The 26,102-nt window shown below is 39.1% G+C and overlaps 1 long non-coding RNA gene across 1 annotated transcript; it reads right to left on the minus strand.

Moving 5' to 3' along the window:
• Positions 1–5,119: 5,119 nt before the first annotated feature.
• On the minus strand, positions 5,120–21,201 carry LOC116048032. Its single transcript, XR_004104556.2, has 3 exons — positions 21,128–21,201; positions 9,396–9,399; positions 5,120–5,332 (listed from the first exon to the last, which is right to left on the minus strand). It is a non-coding gene; the product is annotated as an uncharacterized LOC116048032 (long non-coding RNA).
• Between the last annotated feature and the right edge of the window lie 4,901 nt (positions 21,202–26,102).

Raw genomic sequence — 26,102 nt, forward strand, 5'->3', positions numbered from 1 at the left:
TTGTAAAAGCGAAGTTCATAAGGAGAACTACTCAGCAAAATCCGCTCACAACATCACACGATTACTATAACATTTAGATAATATGCTGATACAAGCTAAATATGAAAAAAGTGAGTTTTGCAGTACCTGTGAATCAATAGAGAGAACGGATGTTAGCGTGTTGCTCACTGCAAAGCTCGTTTATTTCTGAGCTGCGCATGAGCAGATCTAAGAGCTACGGTCTCCTTAATGGATCCACAGCAGCACCATAGCGCCATCTACTGACGTGGAAGCATAATAGCTTCAATAAGTCTGTGTAAAGATGAGTTAGAATGGTTCAAGTATTAACACAAAAAAAAAACATGTAGCCTTTTCGACCTACTACAATAGCAATACGCCAAGAATTCACCTGAACACACCTCCCTGTAAGACCAGCACGCCCATGGGCGCAAAAATGGGCGCAGTTGGATTTGCTATTTAAACGACGTGGGCGCTGGACGGTCTTAAAATAGCAAAGACACCTGCGTTGGGCTTTGCGTCGGGCTTTGCGCAGCGCCGGGTGCAAGATAGGGCCCTATGTGTTTCTGTTCCCCGTCAGATTCCTCAAATCTGAAACTTTTACCAGACAATGGAATATCATCTACCCTTTTTTTGCACACCAAACGTGGCTTCTCTCCCTCCACCATCTTCACTTGCACACTACAGTCTATGCTCACGCACCAGATACCACAAACAGTAGGGAAGGGGTGCCATTCAGAAAACAAGACAAAATTAGAGTTTACTTGCAAAACGTAACGTGCAAAATAATTGGTTCTCGATTATTTTGTTTTTGTGATAATTAGGAGCTGATATCAAATTCACAATTTAAATTTTATTAATTGCACAGCCCGCAATTAATAAAAATAATTTTTGCTATTACCTCTTCTAAACTACTCACATTTTCCTCAACTTCTTCATCTTCTATTGCTTCCTCAAACTCAACACTATCCACTGTTTCCCCTTCCTGTGGCCTCTTCCTCTTCAACACTGGCAGTGATTTCCTGATCATCTTTGTCACCTGTGTCAGGTGTTGCGTCTTAGGCCTAAAGTCTTTCAGTTGTTGCTTGAGAGATCTCTACTTTACTCCGGTGTAACACTTTCAACATCTGAGTTAGCCTATGTGTTCTCTCTTGTGTGTTGGTACCTGGTTTTAACCATGCAATTTGCTACTCTTTGTTGTTTCCTGGCACTCCTTCCTTTTCTGTATCCTTTCTTTTTCTGGCATTATGCTGGCATGATTAAAATGAATTGATTAAATACTTTTTATTTCACAAGCAAGCTAACCTTCAGCTTCACACCACCAAGCAACAGAATACTGCCTGAATACATAAATTTGTTGATGCAATAGATTATTATTACACTTAGTACGCATACAAGCACAAACGTGCCTGCACTCAAACACAAACACGCACACACACACACACACACACACACACACTAATGATGACAAGGACTTAGTTTCACATTTGAGGGAGGGCTGCCTGTATCATGTAAAGATATATCAGCATACAACAAACTAATATGGATAGTTATTAGATGAGATGCCTACAATTGAAAAGAAGATGGGTGGTGATGGCGTAGTGGATATGACACATACCTTTGATGTGGGAGATTCAATTCCGCACTTTTGTAATGTAGTGATCAATTTTGCTTCCCTGTATGTTTACTGTTATCAAATGAAAACTTCCAAAATATACATTTAGATGGTATTTGTTTTAGGCCTACTACCCTCCGTCTCTGAATGAGAAAGTGTGTCCAAACTTTTGTGTATATATTAATTTTCTTTTTTTTTAAAGGGCACTTTTGTTCGAGGAAAAAAGACAGGTGCTCAAGCCCCCTTTGATGTGTACACATACCTAAATGCCACACAGTCCAAATTCTTAGTTTTAAAAATGTTAACATATATGTATTTTATTAAATGTTTATTGTATTGTGCACAGGTATACATGCTCTTCAAAATTTGGGGCTTCCATGGAACTTTAGCCTATATACTACAGTACATATAGTATTGTCTGCATGCTAATTGCTGTCAGTTGAAATGCATTCATAGAATTCAAGTGCAAAAACACATTAACTATTTTGCGAGGTCGCTCAAAGGAAGATTAATTCTTGGAACTGTTGGAATGTTGTTCCTTGAAACTACTTGCCAGCTGCAAAACAGAAGCGAAAGAGAAAATGTTGACAATAGTAACACCACCATAATAAAATCTGTCCTTTTAAATTTTCAGAATTAAAGGCCTTTCAGAACTTTGATATGCATTCTAATAATATGATCACTAGTGGCAGTCCAACTCTTAAGTCCCATTAACAAACGTTTCTAGATAGCTAATGCAATTTTGAAGATTTCACTTATTTCATATTTGTCTGTGTCAATTTGTTTGTTTTGTAGAAATTCCAACACAAGTGGAGTCTTTTTTGTGTGTGTCTCACAGTTAACTGAATAGAGTGTGTGTGTACAGCATATGTTACACAGCGGAGAAGCAAACAGGGATTCGAATACAAGGCTTCAAAATCCCTTCAACAATTGTCTCCTACCATCGCTACCATATGGATCTACAACCCTGAAGGCTTGTGACATCTCTGTGTGAATTTGTGTGTGTGTGTGTGTGTGTGTGTGTGTGTGTGTGTGTGTGTGAGAGAGAGTGCTCTTTATGTGTGCTCGAAACAGTCTGCATGGTGTGCACGGTGGACTGCATGAATGTCAGTTTTTACACTTGGCAAAGCTCGGGTTGACACCATCTTGTAGACATCTGCATCCACATGCTCCTTGACGTGACCTTATTATCATGCTGGGTGATAGTGATCTTCACCAGCAGCTAAACATCTGCTAGACCTGATGGTAGGAGCTACACACACACACACACACACACACACACACACACACACACAAAAGGCACAGACAAAGAAAGAGCACTCTAACAGTTACACATTAACTTCACATTTACACTCATTTATACAGGATATTCCTTAAATTTGTTCATTTGGCGCTCTTGGTTTAAGAAAAAGGCTCAACTGATTGGCAATTCAGTGTGCTTTGTTGAACAGACAGCGCCATCTAGTGGGCTCAGAAAATAAGGAAAATGCTTTACGAAGCTTAATATCGGCATCACTTCTATCTTCACATTCACATTTTACAAATATTAGTTTTGTTTTATGTTGTTGACATTGGACGTGATTACTTGTGGCTATGATTCCTTCATCAGGATCGGGAAATCAACTTGCCGTTGTCTCCTGCCGGCTCTGCTAGCCTGGGCTAGCTAGCCAGCTGGCCGTTCAAAATGTTCAAATGTAAACATCAGAGTAAACACAGAGAAAAAGGTGAGGATGGCTATCAGCTACAACCTATGGCTATGATCCCGACTATTTGGGTAAACAAGACCATCTCTGCGTCCATCTCATCACTACATCAGAGTGGAGGAATTGAACACCAACTGCGACTTCTCTGCTGGGAATCCTGCTATCCAGTGTGTAGGTGTTGGACGGTGAGCTGTGTTTCCAGCGGTGTAGGGAGCTGGGGTATCCTTTAAAAGAGACTTGGCTGAATCCTGGAGTGCCGGTGCCATTTAACCGAGTGACCGATCTGGCGGCCAAATTCTGCTTTATGATGTCATGAATCAGGCACAATTTGAAGGAGCTGATGAGATAACATTGCACTGGAATTACGATTTCTTGTCACAAATAAAATGGATTGATTGATTAATCTTTACCCTATGCAGAAATGGTACAGCACAAAACTACAAAAAAGGAAACAGTACACCCTGGAATCTAGTTAGTAACTCCTGAGCAAGCTACTAACAAGGAACACTGGAAAATTAAATTGTACTTACCTTCAAAGATATGGTAAAGAGATCAGTGACATTTGAGAGTAATGGATCAATAGAAACACATTTTTCTTGCCACAAGGAACAGAGTACTGTGTTATTGGCTTCTCTCTCATTTTCTCTTTTAGTCATTTTCTCTCTGCATCACAATCAACCGTCCCTCTTAGATTAGGAGTGAATATCAGCGAACAGAGGGAAGTAGGAACAAGGGAACAAACACAACTTCAACTTTCAACTTTGTTTTGTCCCTGGAGGGCAATTGGTTTTAGAGCAAGGCACAAAATACATGAAAAACAACATAGACATACAATACAGAAGAAGATGGATGGGTGACCTAATTACCAGTGGGATAGAAGACCAATAATAGTCACTAGTGACCGACTTTCACACCGACTTCGACATCTCTCTGTACAAAGCACAGCATCAATAACATCTAAAAACCAGCAGAATGATGAAGTAACTACAAATACCCATAATACAGTGCAAAGTTACCAGACATGTTGAATACATTATCAACATCTCTTCCATCATAGTCTATATCCACGACGTTCCACTTCCGGGATTGTTCAGGTGCTGCCAGAAATTCCGCAGGATGTCTTTCATTTCGTCCAGATGTCCGTTACCTTCTGTAAATCCAGACAGCTAGCTAGACTATCTGTCCAATCTGAGTTTTCTGTTGCACGGCTAAAACAACTTTTGAACGTACACGTTCCACCAAAACAAGTTCCTTCCTGAGGCTATTTTGCAGAGGCGCTGTTGCTACGTGCCGCCCAAGAGGATTGTGATTGGTTTAAAGAAATGCCAATAAACCAGAGCACGTTTTCCATCCTGGAGTGCTTAGTGGACTCGCCAAACCCTTCTCGACGTGAAGGACGGTCTGGCAATCTGAAACTACTTCCATTATAACACAATTTGTCTACATCAGCGGCATAGACATCATCATGATCACCACCACCACCCTCATCATCATCATCAGCAACACCAACCACATCATATTGCTAAACTACACACTTTGCCAAGTGAGTTCGGAGTTATTACCTCCTCCCCTGGCCTGAGTTCACAAGTGAAATGGCTGTGGGGATGAAGGTGTGCTTGTACCTGTTACTTTTAACAGCAGGGAATCTGAACCTAGAGCCAGAAGGCAAAATCTGAAATTCAGAGTAAAGAGGGTGGGCGCTGTCGGACAGGATGGCTTCACCCTACCTTCCTACTTGTCTGTTGAACAGATCAGATAGCATACTCTGCTGTACCAACATGGCATCATGACTTTGCGTAAACATACACGCCACTTTCCTAAAGCCAAATGTCGTGTTATCTGTACGCATTTTGAGCTATCCATGTGTATGTCTACGCTGTATACAGCGGATGTAAACATACACACCATCGCGAGAACGTGCCGTGGTATCGCGAGAACGTCACACACTTGTAAAAAAAAAAAAAAAAGAAAAAAGGTTGGGTTTAGGGAAAGAACATTGGGAAAGGCTTTAGTAATACTAAAAAAACAACAAAAACACGATAGTGACCAATGTCACACGCTTAGGAAAACAATAAACGGTTGGGTTTAGGAAAAGAACATTGGAGAAGGCTTTATAATAAAAAAGAATTAAAAAAACAGTTGATAAATGCCACATGCAGGACGTCATCCCGGCTCTCCTGGGTGAAAGCTACTCGCTATGGTGATAATTCACATGTAATGTAGGTCAATGGAGGCCAAACGGCGTTGATAAACACACTAAAAAACGATTATACATCTTGATAACACGCCAAAATGGCATACGAATTGGCGTGTTATACATACGCCACTTAGTGAGATCAGTCTGGCTGTACCCCCAAGATCTTGCTGCTCACTCTCACTATTCTGGATAGTGCATTTTTGGCCATGATGCTGAGGTTCCCGTACCAACAGATCAAAGAAAAAGTTAAAACAGACTCAATATAGCTTCCAAAGGCAGAACAAACGTTGACCCTCCTTACCCAGCATCTCAGTGTTAGAATTGAAATTCAGCTTGTCATCAATGAAAATCCCCAGATACTTGTAGTTATCTACAGAGTCTACCACCCATCCCTTGATGATAGTACTGTGAGGGGTTGATGTGATTGAATCGCAATTGATCGAGCGGCTGTATGGGCGGGACTTCAATACCACCGTCCCATCGCTTTACCATTATATTGTCACTTTACCCTTTACTTTTACTTACTGTTTAAAAACTGTTTACACCATTATATATAGTTATTATGCATATACATTTACTGCATTCATATTTACATTCAGTGTATTCATCACTTCACACAATTACTGTCTAATTTATATTACTTTATTTTGTATTTTATTTGTTATAGTTTATTCTTCTATTAACTTGCACTATTTTATGTTTACACTCATTTTGTTGTGACTTGCGTAATACTTTTCTTTTTTTATACATATTTAATTAGCATTGTTGCAGGGAGCCTGAGACTTAAAAGGAACCCCGACTAGTACGACATGTTGGCCTTATAAGATTAACGTGGGCATCAGCTATAAAAAGATGGTACAAAAACACTCCAAATGTTTTGTTTTTTGTTAAAAAATGCAGAAAATCTGTTCCCTCGTAGGCCGCCATGGTTATTTACGTCTCAATCCATTCTGGGGTAGTGATGTGTATAGGTTGTACCCCAACGTACCAGCTATTGAACATGTCTGCTGTTCAGTTTTTCAGTTTGACCGTAGGCTTAAAGGACGAACCTAGGGGTTATTAACAGATGTGTTTCCACTCTGTCGTTCTCTGGGACATGTTTTCATGCTAATCCAATGTGTTTGGAGCTTCAACGAAGCTAGCGCAGACCGCTGGTTAGCTTACAACGCTAGGTAGTATTCGGGGCACAGGGAAAGTAAAAACAAATCGCTATTTATACCACTAAAAAGGCTCAAAATATCACCAAACTTCAACGGTAGCATAGTGAGGGTCCCTACATGTTAACCGAAGCAATGAGAACTTTGTAAGTGTACAGACAGTTTATTGAACGAAGAGCTGCGGGAGCTCGGTGAAAGGGCTACGAGAGAGAGAGCTAGCTAGCTATCCCACAACAGAGCCTCGTACTTCGGGAAACTGGTTGTGTAGCTACCTGCGGACATTGTGAAGCTATGGCCACCGAACAGGAGTGTCTGTGTTGCACGGAGTGGGACCTGTTGCGTCGCAACACCCAAAAGACACAGTGTTTTGTACCTCTCTGATGAACAGGGAAACTTTTTTCCATGTCCCGAAAATAAATTGGAGACGGTGACCCAGACCGGAGGGATAAGATAGGCAGTTATCCACTGAGTAAGTAAACTAGCTAGCTAGACAAGTTATGTTTTACATCGGTGCAATTAATTCAGATATATTGTGCAAATTGCTTTTGATTTTAGTTGGCATCGCCAGCTGTAAGTCATGACTGGTTTCCCGAAGTACGAGGCTCTGTTGCGGCATAGCTCTCTCTCTCGTAGCCCTTTCACCGAGCTCCCGCAGCTCTTCATTCAATAAACTGTCTGTACACTTACAAAGTTCTCAATGCTTCGGTTAACATGTAGGGACCCTCACTATGCTACCGTTGAAGTTTGGTGATATTTTGAGCCTTTTTAGTGGTATAAATAGCGATTTGTTTTTACTTTCCCTGTGCCCCGAATACTAGCTAGCGTTGTAAGCTAACCAGCGGTCCGCGCTAGCTTTGTTGAAGCTCCAAACACATTGGATTAGCATGAAAACATGTCCCAGAAAACGACAGAGTGGGAACACATCTGTTAATAACCCCTAGGTTCGTCCTTTAAAGTGCCCATATTATGAAAAAATCACTTTTTCTGGGATTTGGGGTGTTCTTTTGTGTCTCTGGTGCTTCCACACACATACAAACTTTGAAAAAAATCCATCCATGCTGTTTAGAGTGAGATACGGTTTCTGAATGTGTTTTGCCTTCAGTCTCTGGGTGAGCTGTTCAAAATCAGCATGACTTGTGACGTCACAAGCCGAAACGAGCAGGCTAACCGCAACCATTAGCTCGTAGCGTTAGCATGCTAACGCTAATGCTAACGCTAGCATGCTAACGCTAGCATGCTACCTCGTTCTCAATAGCAAAGCACTGCTACAACACACACAAGTTCACCATAATCTACAAAAGAACTACTTACATGTGCGCCCTCATTTAGAAGTCTCCCAGCTAATCCTGCCTTGTAACTGACCGAAGTTGTAGAAACAGCCTTTCTTTTACTGTCTATGGAGCTAGCTAGCTGAGCTACTGGGCATGTGCAAGTGCAATCAAAGATAGTACAGAAGAAGAAGAAGAAAAGAGGTCTCACTCTGTAGCTAAAACAGAGACCAGCTGAAAAGAGGATCTGCAGCAGTGAGAGAGAGCGGTGCAGTACAACAAAAATATGGTGTTTTTTGAAAATTAAACCATGTAAACCTATTCTGGTACAACCTTAAAATACAATATGAACCTGAAAATGAGCATAATATGGCTGCTTTAAGCCTACGGTCAAACTGAAAAGGCTGAACGGCAGACGTGTTCATCTCGCTGTTACTGTACTGTCAATAGCCGGTACGTTGGGGTACAACCTTTACAGGTCACTACCCCAGAATGCATTGAGACGTAAATAACCATGGCGGCCTATGAGGGAACAGATTTTCTGCATCTTTTAACAAAAAACAAAACATTTGGAGTGTTTTTGTACCACCTTTTTATAGCTGACGCCCACGTTAATCTTATAAGGCCAACATGTCGTACTAGTCGGGGTTCCTTTTAAGATTTTCCTTGCAAATGACTGCTTCTCTGTGATTGTTGTGCATATGATAAATAAAGAATGTGAACTTAATATAAAAAATATTGGATGTCAGCATTGTCAATCCATTTCCATTCACATCATTTTAGCATTTATGTCTTATGTGATGGTGACCTATATAAAGCATTCAGCCTTTTTGGTTCATGATGTTACATATTATTAAACATAATAAAATACTAAGTCCTAAGTCTGAATGTGTTTTTAACAAAGTGGATGTGCTGCTGGAAATGTATTGGATAAAAAATCAACAGTTTGTCTGCTTCCTCAAAAGTAAATGCAGGTTCACAGAATAAAAGAAAAAGTATATTCATGTTAAGAACCCCGGAGCATGTATCCTTTTTGCCCCTTTAACTACGTATTTATACAGTTGTTTGCAAATGAGAGGCTTTGTTGGAGCAAAAGGTTGTTTTAAATATATTGAAGCAGAGGCAGTGTTGGAAGTGCAAATCCAGTGAAAGAAAGAGAACATTTCTTTCTCATTACCATTTCTAACCTGCATGCCACTCTGCATTTATTTAAGTGAATTCAGTGAGAAAACAAACAGCATATTATACTTGGACCTAATGTGTTTACACCAAATTGAAGTGGTTCTAATAAATTACAGCTCAGAAATTGTGCTTTAAAACTATAGAAAAATAGCTTTTAACCCAAGCCATTCAATTGCGATGGAAAAAAAGAATGATTTCATTTGATGCACAATGCTACCCTTTTAAATCAGATTAAGCGTCTTCTGCCAAGACTAATTTGTTAAAGTACAGAGGAACAACACTACAAATATATTATACTGGCTTTCATTAGCCAGTGCTAGTATTTTAAGTGATTTAAAGGAACATGGAGATCAGTTTCAGTTTATTCATCATGAGTACTCAGCCTGTGTTCTGGAGGAGCTTTGTCAAATCTGAGAAAATAACCCTGATGGGCATTGTATCAGGCAGTAGAAGTCTCCCACAAGATTTTGTTGAGTTGCATTAGGGTTAGTGAAAGTAAGGATATGTTAGCCCAGTGTTTTCCAAACTTGGGAGGCATGCCCCCTAGGCGGGGCCTGGAGTTATTGCACGGGGACACTAAATATAAATAAATAATGCATGGTTCTGCTGCACAGCTAGCACAGTATGAACACGTTTGTGAAAGGACTGCCAGGTTAGCGTAGAGCAAATGATGACGCTACGCCAACCACCAAATTACCAATTGAAAGGCAAGAAAATAGTAAACTGTTTTACTAGTTCACTAAATTATATTAGTATTTTACTGTTTACTCTAGTTTTAATCCTTCTACGATCTTCACATTCTCTGCTCTATGTTCTTAGTTTAATGTCTGTGTTTTTACGTTTGTACCATAGAGTGGCACACTCTAAGGTACAATATGGTAAACATGCAACACACAGAAATTAATCCAAGCAAATTCACTTCCACGTTGGTTGAATTTTACACGCTGAAAGTGATTTCTCTTTTTTTATTCTGTTTTTTTATTGGCAACCAGAAGATTTACAAAGCACAATTGAAATACTTTTTTACATGCCTGTTTTTCCACATATATAGCACCACATCAATGAAAGATAATACAGGACAAAGTATTGAACACACAAATCAAATCAATATCCATCTGTTTATTAATAACATGATCATTTTGTGTTATCAAGAAGAGTCTTACTTAAAATTTTAAATGAATTAAGACCACAGCAGTCAAATAAAACTTGAACATTCAAGTACAAATATATCAATATTTACCCCTTAGTTATGCTCAGCAGGCATCAATTTCTGGTTCCAAACTCTGAAAGTTATTCCTATCAAAAAGTTTCAACAGATACAACCGCTTCCGCCTTTCGTTCATCTCATTCATCGTCATGTTGGTTGTTGTAGGGAATTATGTCTAAAATAAGGCCTGTCAAATCTGACTCCAATTTATTAATTCCCGCGCCTTCTTTGATCGGACTTAAGTTTACCAGAACACAAGGATCAATCTGAGACGAAGAGTTCAGTTAAGCAAGTTTACTGAAGTCCAGCATTCAAGTTTACAAAACACAATTGTGGTTTCACAGAATGACACTAAGTTTCAAAGTCTATGTCAGATTATGAACACTGTCTCACTCTCTTCCTCATCTTTTATTTTCTTACTTGAAAGCGTCCCCATCCTCTCTCCTTCCTGTCTCCGGGTAGATGTTCCAGCTCTCACACGAGAGCTGCCCCTCCTGTTCTACTTCACCGAATGGTACAGTAATACATACATTCACGTTCCCCGGACTTATAAGGTACTCAAAGCTTAAGCTAACTTTTCTGTGTGTCCCGAGTCTAACCCACACTCACATTCCTGAATTTATAAGGTAATCACAGCTTGAGCAACTCCTGTGTGTCCCAAGTCTATACATTATACAGGGGATACAACTTTAATACTGAGAATAACATATCTAGATTATAGAAATCTTTCTACATTGTACCATAGACTGTATAAAATAGATGTACTCTCTGTGACATAACCCATAGGTTTCTGAAGAGCCAAATTGAAGCTTAAAGTGGGCAGCTCCCGGTGGCTCCGGCCATTGCCATGTTGCCAAAAATTTTGTTTTAATGTTAATAAACAAAAAGAAAAGTTCACTCCTCAGTACACCTTGCCCTAGCGTCTGTTTAACAAACCAGCAGTGTTGAAGTCAAGCTCACCTAAACCGCCATTACCAAGACCAGAGTTTATCAAGACTGAGACAAGACCAAGACTTTGAGGGGGTGAGACCAAGTCAAGACCAAGACCAGACCAGTGCGAATCCCACACTGCATGACACGATTAAATGTGGAAAATGCTAACCATAGGCACTCCTCAAATGTATCTGAAAGATCCACATTCCCATAAACACCCACAGAAAAAAAAATTAAGATTCTTCTTCAATCACCTCTTTTATTGCCTACATAGCTGTAGACCTGTCACGTCACTGTTTACCACAAGCAAAAATGTAACTTAGGAACAACAATTTGTCACCACATCCCGCAATGTTAGCTAAATTATGCAGCTTGCACACCTAACAAGGTGGCAAATAACAGCTGACAAACAACTAAAACTATATCCCTGAAACATACAGTATATACACAACTAGGTAATATGTATAGCTAATATTGGTAAATCACTTTGGGTGAGTGGTGAAGGGAGACAACTGCTAATGAGCTCAACACAACCAACTAAACTAAGTTCTACTACCACCTAGGCCTATGTTAGGAAATTGTACAGACCAGTAACATTGCCCAGTTTGGTATTCTTCTTCCATATAAGTTTGGTAAAACTGGACACTTATTTACAACCTGTGTGGTGGTCTGATCACAGAATATCGGGGATATGATGGACATATTATCAGATATATCAGATTATCCTAAAACAGCTGAAAAAAGTCAACAGTAACGTTACCTAAGTGAATACAGCATGTAATTCCTTTTTAGCAACATTTTGCCTTATTTGCAATCGTTTCTAAAAAAGCATCATATGTCTTACAATTACATTTCAAGGATATTGTGCCCTTTTTCTCACAGAAACGTTCTTTGGAGCAGAATAAAATCAGTTTTACTACTGTGAGTCCGTTCAGCTTTACATATATCACACATAGCTAAAGAGCAATTCCAGATACATAACACATTCGCAATGGTCATCTCAGATCACATTTTCTATGACCGCTACTTTGTCATTACTAAACATTGTGGCAAAATATGAACAATAACGTCGTCGTCAGTGGACTTATTTGCTAGCTAACTAACGCTAAGGAAAGAACATAGACTGTGCCATAGGATACCGTTACGTGAAACAGATGCATCACCGGTCATTTTACATACAGTTTAGCAACAAAACAAAATGCTGAGGGAACAGTCATGTTGTTCAATTAGCCGTCAAGGCTTTTGTCCCTGTTTGCCACTCTGCCTGAGGAGAAAATGCTGTATTCACACTGTTGTTTATTTGGGTGTCATGACTTTGCGAGTGATGACGTCCTGTCACTGTTCCAGTTGCTCACCCTCAAAGGGGAGAGAGAGCGGATGACTGTTCGCTTGGGTTCAGAAGCAGACAACTCTGCATGTGATCACGTCTTAATGAAATTTCATAAAATGCTGAAGCAGCGGCGGCAATAATTTAATAGTGGTGGACCGCCGCTACTAAATGTATATAGCGGAAACACTGAATATAATCATAGGTAATGAAAATGATGAACATAACAGTGAAAAATGTAATAAATTTTTTTTTATTCTGTAAGATCTTTCCACATTGGCTTTAGCATTTAACTGTGGCAGTAGTGGGTGCCACTTGCCCTAACAACCATAATATACAGTAATATACAGAATGTCGACACTAACAGGAATAGAACACAAGATAATACATTAAAGCAAGCATAAGGTTCAACAATATGCTTGAAATACATTACAATGACTTTACTGATAAATATCATGGATGAATCTCAAGCCACAATGGAATGGAATGAACATAAATTCCTGTACTGATCGGTAATTGGATTTACTCAAAAATGTAGTATGAAAAGTTTGGATTGTTGAATTATGTAGTCTATGGATTGTTGCAGTGACCCTTCTCTCTGTCATAACAACCAGCAGAAGATGCCCTTGTAAAAAAAGGTTAAAATCGATAGAGCTACCAAGGACGCACAAACTAATGCATTTATTCTATACTCCCACTAACTCTGCAATATTACACTCTCTCTCTCTCTCTCTCTTCCTTACTGTGATTTGATCGCAGAGAGACCACCACATCCATCTCTGTCACACACTGACTGCCATGTTGAAAGCCTAAACACACACTGAAACACACACGTAGACACAAACACATACACAACAAAACGTAATCAGTCTTTCTTATTTCATTTCATACACTCTTTTATTCACTGATACCCCCCCCCCCTTACACACACACACACACACACACACACACACACACACACACTCATACATGCACACACACAGATCTAAGGGTCAGACTGTGTTTTGCATCCTGCTGTCTCGCCATCCTGAGAGACAGATCAGTATCTTTACAACCTGCTTACTGTTGGTTCTCAAAGGGCACATTTGGTGTGTGTGTGTGTGTGTGTGTGTGTGTGTGTGTGTGTGTGTGTGTGTGTGTGTGTGTGTTACAGATAAAAGACAAAGGATTAGAGTTGGAAGGGAAGATGCCACTTGGCAACTATTCACACTTTTTAGCCCAGTTTCATTCGTGTATAAGTATTTCACATATTTCCAACTAGATGTTTACTCAGATACTTGCTGCCATGGCTGCAAGTGTTTTCAGGGAGGTCCTGCGTGTCTGCACTACTGTTTACTGTTGTTTTACTACAAATGCACCCCCACAAAGTACTATGATCCGAACACAGGGTCCTGACCTATCATAAGTCAGAACTATAGGATCTTTGTGTTTTTTTGGATTGGTCATTGGCTTTTACTGGTATGTGCAATTGTTGTTATCTGCATAGAAATGGAATTAAATATTTCAAATAATGAAAATCAAATGGGGCCTAGAGTGGACCTTTGTGGCACACCATTTTCAAATCATAAAGCACACTAAAATGAATACAGTTACCTAACTAAAGATACATAGAAAACTGCAGCATAAACAATGTCCCCATAGTTTTGGAGATGCAGAATCATAACATGTCTAATGGCATCAAATGCAGGGTAAGATTGATCAGCATGGAGGAATTGTAAAAGACAATTTTTGACAAAAAGCAGCCAGTTATATCTTGATATAGACATACTTTATATATATATATATATATATATATAAAGTATAATAGGAGTCTATAATGTGCTGTCAGTGTGTGAGGCTGAGATGAATAAGTCTTTAAAACTTCATGTAACCAGGTTAAAAATACTAGACTGTTAATCTAATGTTGATCACATATGTGACTTAATTAAAAAAAATACAGATGTATAGTTATATATCTTGTTTTATTTTTGAAGAGTTCATGGTTGTAAGAGGAAGTAGTATTTGTGAATAAGAGTAATACTGGTCATCCGTTGGTTAAGGTGGGTGGGATCACAGGTAAACAGGAAGTAAAAGTGGAGAACGTGTTAATGATGTTAGGAATGATGGCTTGACTGACAAAGTCGAAACACGATGAATGTAAAAGTTCGTATAATATGTAGTTGTTGTCTTAGACTATCTATCCGACAGTCTTCACCCAGAGATTCAGTCTAGATATATTCTGCAAGGAGCTAGATATATTTCTACTCAATGTTTATCGGACAGTTGTTCAGACACGTGTGTTGCTAGCTCATTAGCCACTAATTGTATGTTGTTAGCATTCATTAGCAAAGTGAATGGACTTTTAGCCACCGTAGCTAACCCAGCTAACGCTATTGGCTCCAGTCCAGCGTTTTCAACGAGGAAACCTGAAGATTCATCGGATAAGTTAGTGCCACAAGCTGCAACGTTGACGGTTAGAGACATTGGAATAGAGAGACCACACCAGTTTCGAACACCTGCATTATCCAATTCTTCACCAGAGACTGAGAGACGGGTAGAAAGCTTCAGACACCTACTTGCCATCCCATTCTTCATTCTTCAGGAAAAGACAGTGGACTTCTATGGGGTTTGTTATGTTAATATATGCCGGCTTGTGTGTGTGTGTGTGTGTGTGTGTGTGTGTGTGTGTGTGTGTGTGTGTGTGTGTGTGTGTGTGTGTGCTTGAAGTATTGGCCCCTCTGAGTTTAGTGTGAACTTGAACTTAAGGTAACTTGATTTAGGGTGTGTGTTTACAGTTAAGGGGAATCATTAGTGTGGTTATACAGTAATTGTGTTTCCAATTGAAGGGAATTATTAGTGTGTGCTGTAACACAAGTTATTTAAGGGAAAGAGGAAAAAAAGTATTGAAGGAGACTCATTTTATTTCATTTTATATATTTTTCCATTTTCAAAAGTAAATATTGGATGTTAACTGTCTCTAAAACTCATTACAGTGTAATGTTTGGTTATTTCCTTTTCAAGCTAAGGTGCTAAAGGTTAGTATATGTGTTAAATAAGTGATATATATATATCTTATTGCCATATGCTAATTCCTTAAAAGCCATTTCAGTGCATTTATTTAAAGTGATGGTTCGGAGTAATTTCACCCTAGGCTGCTTTGTGTCTTGACCTTGAGCCAAACAACCCCCCATAAGCTTTTTTCCCTTGTTAAACGTTGGTCGAGTTAGTGTTATCAGCTGGTTAGCTTAGTACAGGCGCTAATGGATCCACGTTTGTATTTCGTAAATTACCCCACTAATAATGCCCGGAATGATACCAAACTTCTACAGTAGTACAAATAGTTTCTGTACTTATAAAACAAGGCATTAGAAAGTTTGTAACTACACCAGAAGTATATTTAAATAACATGGAAACTCCTCTCGGCTGCTACCACGCGAGATCACGCACAGAGCACAATATCTATTGCTTTTAAACCACAGCCGGGATATATACAACTGTGTGGCATCTTGCCTCACGCTGCAGTAGCTGCTTCGGCTGTTCACTCGCTTCTTGATTCTTCTTTACCAGTAGTCTCTTCCGGCAATAGATGTTGTGCTCTGTGCGTGATCTTGCGCGATAGCAGCCGAGAGGAGTTTCCATCAGGCAAGTGTTATTTAAATATACTTCTGGTGTAGTCACAAACTTCCTAATGCCTCGTTTTATAAGTACAGAAACTATTTGTACTATTTGATTTCTGAGTCCAATAGATGGGTGCTCTTTGTTTAAAAAAAGGTTGAAAGCGCACTGAATTCCATTCCTTGAGCCTTTTTCTTTAAACCAAGAGCGCTATCTAGTTGGGTCAACAAATACAACTTATTGTTCATAAAGCTTCATTTGGACAGCATTACATTCCATCTGCCCTCCCTGACTAGGTAAACACAAACACACCAAAATGCAATTAAACAGGCACAGTTGGCTAATTCCCTGGCCTTGTGTTTTTACTCTAGTGAAAGGGTGATAATGCGATCTTCCATCTGCTTTTTAATTCATACCACCAATTCTTCTCCTGCAGGTGTATTGACAGCAGCTGCCAGCTGTGGGGCTGATGAGAAAATGTAGTCAGAGGCTTGGTGGAAGATTGTTTTTATGTAATTATTTTGAGCAATAAAATTACTTTTCAAATGCTTCTGTTGCCCTGGTGATGCATGCATGCCTACACAACCTTTATATATATATACAGTTAAGTCCAAACTCCGAAAAACTCACACTGCTTAACTTTGTAGTTATTTACAGTAAAGTACATAATGATAAAGTGAGCTGTAGTGAGGGCAAAATGAAGCTTCATGAAGCTTTGTGAATATATATATATATATATATATATATATATGGACTGAATAATTAAACACTTTAAATGTTAAAAGATCAAAAGATCAAAGACCAATCATGGCAAAAATGTATGAATAAAAAAATGTATCAAAATATTAACATTTTTACCACGTCAGAGATGTTTCCCTAAACTAAGTCCTTCCGAAAAACTGTACATTAGTCAAAGAGGTTGCTGATCAGAAAATGCTCACGTCGTTTCTGAAGCAACAAAAACACTGATGTCGACTACGCTACCAAACAACTGCTGTTGGGGGCGACATATACATTATTCCCTATTATGTATGTATAAGTTATTAAATTTGATGTCTCAAGCGAGGTAGAACTTCATCCTACCCAACTGACTGTCTTAACATTCCTAACCATGACAGTTGATTATCATAATCAGAGCACACTGACATTCATATTTATATCCTCATGTCATAATATAAGCTAGCACTGCCACACTGGATGCTAATTATTCAACAAATAAGTTACAGTACATCAATATTAAATTGACTGAGAGAAAATAATTATTCATCCAAGAAGATGTATTCGTTTCAGATGCGGCGTCAGCTGATTTGAGTGTAGCCCCGAATGTATTTTGAAAAGGTGACTGACAAATATGAAACCGGACAATAGCTTATGTAAACCCCCGAAATCATAAGTTGCCTTATTTCATTGTGCTTTGGCTTTGCACATACTACATACAGCCTGTTAAAATAGACATAAGTCTTAAAAATAATCTAGCCTAAAGAATAAGTTTCTTTGCTTTCGGTAGCCTATGGGCTGCTCCGTTTCTTCCTCTCTGTTGAAGATGCAGCAGGTATGGTTCAGACTCAAACACACGGAGCTCTGAAGCAGACCTGTGCGTCACTTAGTGTCCACTCTCGCTGTAAAAATAGAGATTAGCAGCGCGCCTGTGGTCTGTGCAGCTTCAGGTTTATAATGGATGTGCTCTGCTGTGGAGATGCTGCGGCAGATGTGTCGCGTTTGAGTTCCGTGTATTTCTGCCGTAGTTCCGGTTTTCAACCTCCGACATAGAGCAGCGTACAGCCACTTCCCTAAACTTTCGCTTATTCAGAGACCAGAGTCTCAAACAGGGCTCTGTGTCTGTCAGAAGGTCTGAGATCTACCGTATCAGCAGAGCAATCACATAATGCACAGCAGACTATGGTGCAGGTAGATTATTTTCTGAAATATAGTGACTTTATTCTTGTAATAGACTATTATAACTTTGTCTTTCTCAAAATATCACGACTCCTCCAAATCTCAGAGAACACAGATATATTTTGAATGTGCACAAAGTTTTGAACATGAGCAGAAATCTTGCTCAAACACATCTGAAATATTACAGTTCAGGGGTTTATTAATTCATTCAAATTAATTAATGTATCATTGAGGTGAATAATTGTCATATGCACATTTAAGGAGGTTACTTCCACAAGAAAAGATGCAAAAGAGGAGGGAAGAGTAAACGATGCCTATAGGCTACATGTGTGCTGACTCAGATATAATTAGAAAAGCCGATACAGGAGAATAAATAGATGAAAGCAATACAGAATGCCTAACAGCCTTACTGCAATATATTCCATTATGTTTTTATATTTGGATTGTAATCTATGTTTCCAGATATTTCCAGCATAAATTGATTCAGAAAAGGTTATAAATAGGTACATACAAATTCACCAGAATGCAGGAAATGAAGTGTTTAATGCTCAAAATTTTCTGGGGGTGGACCCACAGACCCCCCGCATCATAAGTCACCAAACAAATCTGGAAACAAAACCTTGGCCTTTGGGTTGCCAGGGCAGTTATGATTAGGCCAAATGTTGGTGCCAGCTAAATAACATCTGCAAACTGGGCAGCTAAAATGAACATACACTGGTTATTAACAAGCTGGGCAAGCCAATCACTGTTTTGCATTGCATTCAGTTTATTTAAATGGGTCCTGGCTAAGCCCCGATTCTACTCAAGACCTAGAAACGCCCCTGATTCGGTTAGGTAGGAGAGTTGGGCTTGGGAAGCAGCAATAAGTAAAAGGTTTAAAATACACAAAAATAATATTAGTTTTTTATAATTATACACAGCTAATGTTTTTCTATTTTATCAGTACTATTAAAAGTCACTGTTCAGCCCCATGTCTTGTAAATTTCTGTCTTGTAGGATATAAACGCAAATGCTTTTGCATTGCTGCTGATTTAAAATGAGCCTTCACACTCCATGGATGATGGGAGTGACACACACACCCACACATCATATGAACATGGCTTAATTTTATATGGCGAGCAGAATTTATTCCTGTCAGACGTTCATACCAATAATAACTCACACATGTACTTGTACACACAGCTACATCAATGCACACGCAAGCATGCAAAAACCCATTTGTCACTATGGCAGCTTATATTTCATGCAGCCATACATAGAGCTGACAGCCAGACTTTAGTGCAGATACTGGAGAAGCTTTTCCTCGCTCAAACAAATACACAAACAAACACACTCACTTGCTCAGGTATTAGGGAGTATTTACTGTAGAGCAGCCTGCCAGTGTAATTCAAGTGTCCATTAGAGCAGAGAACGGATCTTTTTACAGTATAAGTCATCGTAATGAACTCCAGCAGAACTCCCCGCAGTCCTATACATCAACGCACTGAACAGCATTTCAACTCTCAGACAAAGTGGTGCTGTAAAACCAGTGTGTCTTTGCAAAGGAATGGTTTCTTGAATTTTAAGTGCAATCTACAATCTAATTAAATGAAGTAAGAACATCTCTGTGTGGTATATTACAGTAACAATAGTTTGCCACTCTGATCTGAAGCATCAGTAGCACTGCTGTGTGCATTTTACCATTACTATTAAAAACCAAATTACTATTATTTAAAGTGCTTCATGGATTTTAATGATTTGAAATTATGTCTGCTTCATACAATGGGACAGCAGCTAGACTGTAGAGAAGATATTGTCTCTGCATCAGCATTTTGGTATGGCATAATCGAAACTACCTGCAGTCAATAAGTGCAATAATAGTTTATAAATTCTTTGCTTTACATTTTACAGGTGTTGCAGCTGATAGGAAGCACCTAATTACAGTACTGATTTAGGTGAGGCCAGTTTGAAAGTTTCAACAAGTCCTCACATACACAAACCATAGACTGTATATAAAGATGTACGACATGACAGCTCACCAATAGTGAAGCCAAAAGTGTCCAGTCACATCTTAGAAGGTGGCACTAAGAATAACATCACAATGTGCATATCATCCAAGGGGGTAAGCTTCTCCTCACAACGCGTACCTCCTATGGCGCCATTTTGATGCTAATAAGCACTCACCACCCGTTAGCATCCCATTGACTGCCATTCATTTTTACGTCACTTTGACAGCGAATAACTTTAAATCTGAAGCGTTTAAAGACTTTATTTGTCCATTGTTTATTTCTAAAGAAACACGACAATGTATAAAAGGCTCCATTACCTTGTATCTCACGTTATGGCTCCGTAGCAGGCTAACGATTGTGTCATAACCACGGGACTTACTGTCGCATAGTAGAGGAATTACCGTATAGTACAGGAGAAGCTCGCAGGCAGTTTCGACTTACATTAGCTGTTTAAGTTTAATTACTAATATTAACTAGCATTTTAGTTAGCAATAATTAGCCTGTGCCTATGTTATCTCCTTACATATACCTACGCTCTCCATCCCTGCAATATTCAGAATGATTGAGATTTCTCTTGGCACAGCTACCAGAAGACTTACAACTTTCAGACAGGTTGCTCACGTCACATTTACGTCGTCTCTCTCAGTTGGAGGCTGCGCAATAACACTCAGCGCTCACCGGAAAAGTGCTTCTAATATCCTTCACTGGTCTCCATCCAGAGCAACGGGATCTGTTGGTCCATTATATATACAGTCTATGATATCATCTTCCTAGCTAGCTAGCTAGCTAGCTAACTCGCTACATTCATTGAAGGTCCCATATCATGCTCATTTTCAGGTTCATACTTCTATTTTGGGTTTTTACTAGAACATATTTAAATGGTTTAATGTAAATAAAACTGGTTATTTTTTCTCATCCTGTCTGTCACATACATGCCACTTTCCTAAAGCCAAATAGCGTGTTATCTGTACGCATTTTGTGCTATCCACGTGTATGTCTATGCTGTTGGGTTGGGTTTAGGGAAAGAACATTGGGAAAGGCTTTAGTAACACTAAAAAACGACAAAAACACGACGGTGACCAATGTCACATGCTTATGAAAACAATAAACAGTTGGGTTTAGGAAAAGAACATTGGGGAAGGCTTTATTTAAAAAAAACAGTTGATAAACACCACACGCAATCCCGGCTCTCCTGGGTGAAAGCCCTGTGTTTTACCCATCCACCACCCCAACCAACCTCTGTCCTTTCATACTACTCGCTACGGCGATAATTCACATGTAATGTAGGTCAATGGAGGGCAAACGGCGCTAAAAAACGATTATGCATCTTGATAACACGCAAAAATGGCATACGAATTGGCGTGTCATACATACACCACTTTGTGAGATCAGTCTGCCTGTCTCCCAGTCCGCTCTGATTCGTCAGCGTTTCCGGGTCTTTCGCATCTGCACTCTCTGAGTCTCTGCACCGTCATTGCAGTCGGGGAATGACTGTAACGGCACTGTAGTGGCACTTTCTACCTATGTGTAGTGTAGTTGTGATATCACAACCATACAAAAGTCCTGATGGCTCGTTTAAAGGCACAGTTTCTGAATATGAGCTGTGTGCATTTCTCTTTGGATTGAATGTTTTGAAACTTTCACAGTATTTATATAGAACCTCCACCTGCTCTATAATACAAAAGACATGGACATCTTACTTTTCACAATATGGGACGTTTAAAGACAGGAACAAACATGATTGAAATCAACAAAGCTACACAAGTTGTTGTAGTGGACTTACAGAAATAACTATTCTTAAATGGACATATATCTTCATTCATAGTGGAAAAACATTAACTTCAGCATAAAACACTAAATTCAGCAGCAACTACAACAGCTTCCATGTCATCTGAAAATGACGTCAGTGGCACAGATATGTCACTTGCTGGTGATTGGTTATAGCAAACCAAAATAACCCCCCTCACCCAACACAAAATCAGCCAACATGAGCACAATGTTAGGCTGAATGAAACAATTGCTGACTGAACTAATTCAGTCCAGTTATCAGGTTTTACCAACATTTCAGTAAACCTTTGTATCTCAACCACACCCTACAGAAGTAGAAAAGCAAAGCAATGCAATATTGTATGTAAATAAAAGTTCCACAGGAACTTTATGGGAAATCTACACAAAGTAAATTTCTCCATAATGTAACATCAAGCTTTCAGCTTTAAAATACATGGGTACATGTGATAAAATAATGTAATAAAAAAGACTTTGAATATATACTGTAGAAAACTATTAATTTGATACATTGTTTACATTATTTGACAAGCTGTATGTATTTGGGTGCCAGGGTTAACGGATTATGCTAAAAGTATAAATCAATCATAAGCTTAATTTTGCTATATTGGCATTCAATTCACGTGCCAAAACCACAGACTGTAAAATTAGTTGACATAGCATCCGTGACGTCACCCATTGGTTTACGGGATGCCTTTTTAAAGGCTCAAGTTTGGCGATACGGGCGTCACCATCTTGTTTTTTGCAACCGGATGTGACTTTTGACGAGAGGGTGGAGCTGGGGAGGATGACCCGGCCAAGCCAGTGTTGTTTATGGTTGCAATGCTAAAAGGCGAAAGTGGCCGATTTTCAACCCTTCTGAAGCGAGTCATTCAGTGGAGATTTATAGTGCCTTCCATTTTACCTCGTAACTCGGAAGCCGAAGCTGGGAATGACGTCACACCCGAGTTGAATGTGTTTACAAGTCGGATTTTCATTGTTTTCTGTTACAGTCAGCAGGGGAAAAGGACCCGCAGAGAGAGACAGGCAGGCAGGAGCAGTGTTGAACTCAAAGATTTATTTCTTCCAACAACAAAAACAAAACAAGGGAGTCCTGTGAGCTGCAGGCAGAAACCCTTACCGGGGAGAAAAAGGAGAGACCGAAAACTTGACTGACGCGGACACACACAAACTGACACAAGGGGATACAAAATGATCTGACACGAGACAAAGGGAACACAGGGGTTAAATACAAGAGGTAATGAACAAATGAGGGACAGGTGACACGACAGGTGAAACACATCAGGGCGGGGCAGGACAATCAAAGGCAAAAAGTAAAACTAGACATGACAGGACAGAAAACAGACTATCAAAATAAAACAGGAAACAGAACAACAGACAGGAAACAAGAAACAACCTAAACACAGAGACTTGACACACAGAACACAGAATACAGGAATTAACCAAAACCTATACAAAAAACCAGGAGATCTACAGAAAATACAACCACAGGGAACAAATAAACAATAAAGACAACAGAAATGAACAAACAGGTAACAGAAATAACCTAAAACCATAACAGTTTTCATTAGCTCTAGCCAGGTTGTTAGCAATGCCAGCTTATAACAACGCATTACGCCGTTTTTGTGCATACAAACAGCGTAAAAACATTGTCCACAGATAGAATATGGACAGCAGTATGACTGATTTAGTGAGACACAAATAACACAGAAGTGCTTATAACTGTATGTTACTACAGCTTTCACAACTGTTGATGCACGGGGAAGCCATGTTGGATTTTTAGCTCGGGGTATGGTTTCCCGGGTTCCAAGCTCGGAAATCCGAGGTCAGCGGGCGTGTTTCCGACGTTGACCTTGGAAAATCAGAGTTTCGAGTACAAATGGAACGTACCATTACTGACGGGTAAATGCAGATCTTCAGGTACTGACGCCATTCATCTGCATGTACTGCTTTATAGTCAATTTTAAAATACATTGAGCATAATTACAAAATGAACATGATGCTGTAATGAAGAAGACTTAAAACTAGCGAATGAACCATAAACTTATTATGAAAATGTTTATTAAGGTAAAGAATCTAGTGAGAATACGTTTTTTTTTTCCCACAGACTTCTATAAAAACAGACTTCTATTTGGAGCCAGTGGAGTCGCCCCCTGCTGGAAATCAGACTAATCAGACCCGGAAGCTTCGTCAATTATTTTTACGGTCTATTTCCAAGACACAGAAATATTTACAGAGCCGCTTTACCCTGACATCTCTTCATCTCACCACACACAAACCTCATTATCATATTGTAAATGAGTTCTCTGGTTTCCTGAAGCCAATCTGCAGATGTTATTTTCACCTCCATGTGAAATACTCCACTGTAATTATACATTGTATTGTTTACCCACCTGTCCTGTGAATACACCTCAGAAGGTTGCACAAATCAGACATGATAACCTAGTTCATGTTCACATGTTTATCTCACACACACACACACACACACATACTTTGACAGTTTTGTAATTGGGCTACACCCCTGGACACAAATGTATGCAAATAAACATACTGGGAGAAAGCTACAGATGTGATTCATTCAGAGCGTAGCAGCCCATAGATATGTTGTAAATGACAACACTTCTTGCTCTTGTCTATGGGTTTCTTTGATGTTTCCATCTTTATAACCTGCTTTAGCAAAGAATTGAGGTCAGTACAGTAAATGTGTTCCACAATCATCTAAAGTGTTTAAGAGTGGGGGGAAAAAAGAGTCCCTGTGATCACTGGCCTCTGGAAACACACAGCCACACGCTAATAAGAAGTGCCTTTACTAGAATATAAGGGGAAATGGCTCTGCTTTGTTTACAGTTTTTTTCCAATTGCTAATACACTAAAATGTCATGCATAGCACAATTATTTAAACTGACACACAGAGAGCAAAACCTCTTCTGAAGTCTCCAAAAGTCTAAAAACATTTTCTGCTTTACACACATTTTGCAATTCAAAATGGCACTTTTTAAATGCACTGAACATGGTTCTCTGCATAAGACACAACAATCTGACATAAAGTCACATGTTTGCCATTTCAAAACATTCAAAATGACACAACATGAGCTAATTGGCCAATATATGTGCCACCTGGCCAAACACCTCAATGGTTAATTGTTACCACTTCAATCAGGAAGTAAGCACTATGAAAAGACCACAGGTGAGCACCTTTTTTTTTCTTGCCTCTTTTTTTTCTATATATTTTTTCTGCACATTTTTCCTGCAATTTTCTTTTTCAGTTCACTGTTTTTTGTGAGCATATTTTTTTCCCGTTCAATGTAAATATATTTGCTGTGCATATGTTGCACTGACTTGTTTGTTAAAAAAATAAAAAATAATTCAACAGCATGTGTGTGTATCTGCAAATATTTCTGTGCATGTGAACAATCTGAAGAATTTTCTACAATTTGAACTATTTTAGTATTATGGCAATGCATACTAAAGATGAGAGTGTTTTTCATTATGCCCAACAGTGTGTAGTTGGTTAGACACAAATCTGGTAATATGAATGATGTGTGTGCTATTTAGTGCAAAAGTTTGTTTTTGATAATGCTATATGTATTTTTGGTTGCAGTGCTTAATTGTGCAGGATATATGAGGTATTTTGCAGTTTGGGTGTGTGGTTTTGTGAATTGTGTTAAGTATTTTGATAGAACCAGCCTAGTTTGCAAGATTGTGTTTTAGCAATTGGAAAAAACTGTAATTAAGGCAGGACGGGACAGCTCATGTTAACTAACTGGACTGTCAGGACAGCAAGATTTAATTCCCCGGCACTGGGGGACATTTTTTTTTATATATATAAAATAGTTGTATGGAACCAATATTAACTTAGGATCTTTTCGTGGTATTCGGTGTAATGATGCTTTCATGTAGCAAGGTTTGGGGTTTTTCTTCAAACCTATTGCAGTGTTTCAGTAGAAACTGTCAGCCACCCTGTAGGACACTACATACTTCTCTTTCCAGTTTATATATATATATGCAGGTAGGGTGACCAGACATCCTGAAAAATTTGGGACAGTCCCGAATTAGGGGCAGTTGTCCCGAATCCCAAATCCTGTCCTGTTTGTCAACAATTAGACTAAACCCAAGTTTTGATTAGTTATATAGCCTAATAAAACAGGAAATACTGATCGAAACAATATTTTGGTGTTGCCTAGAGACGGACACTGTTATGTCCATAGCCTATATAAATCATGGCTGTTTTTTTAGTCGTGTACATTAGTACC

The sequence above is a fragment of the Sander lucioperca genome, chromosome 1, assembly GCF_008315115.2.
Source record: "Sander lucioperca isolate FBNREF2018 chromosome 1, SLUC_FBN_1.2, whole genome shotgun sequence".
NCBI classification, from domain to species: Eukaryota; Metazoa; Chordata; class Actinopteri; order Perciformes; family Percidae; genus Sander; species Sander lucioperca.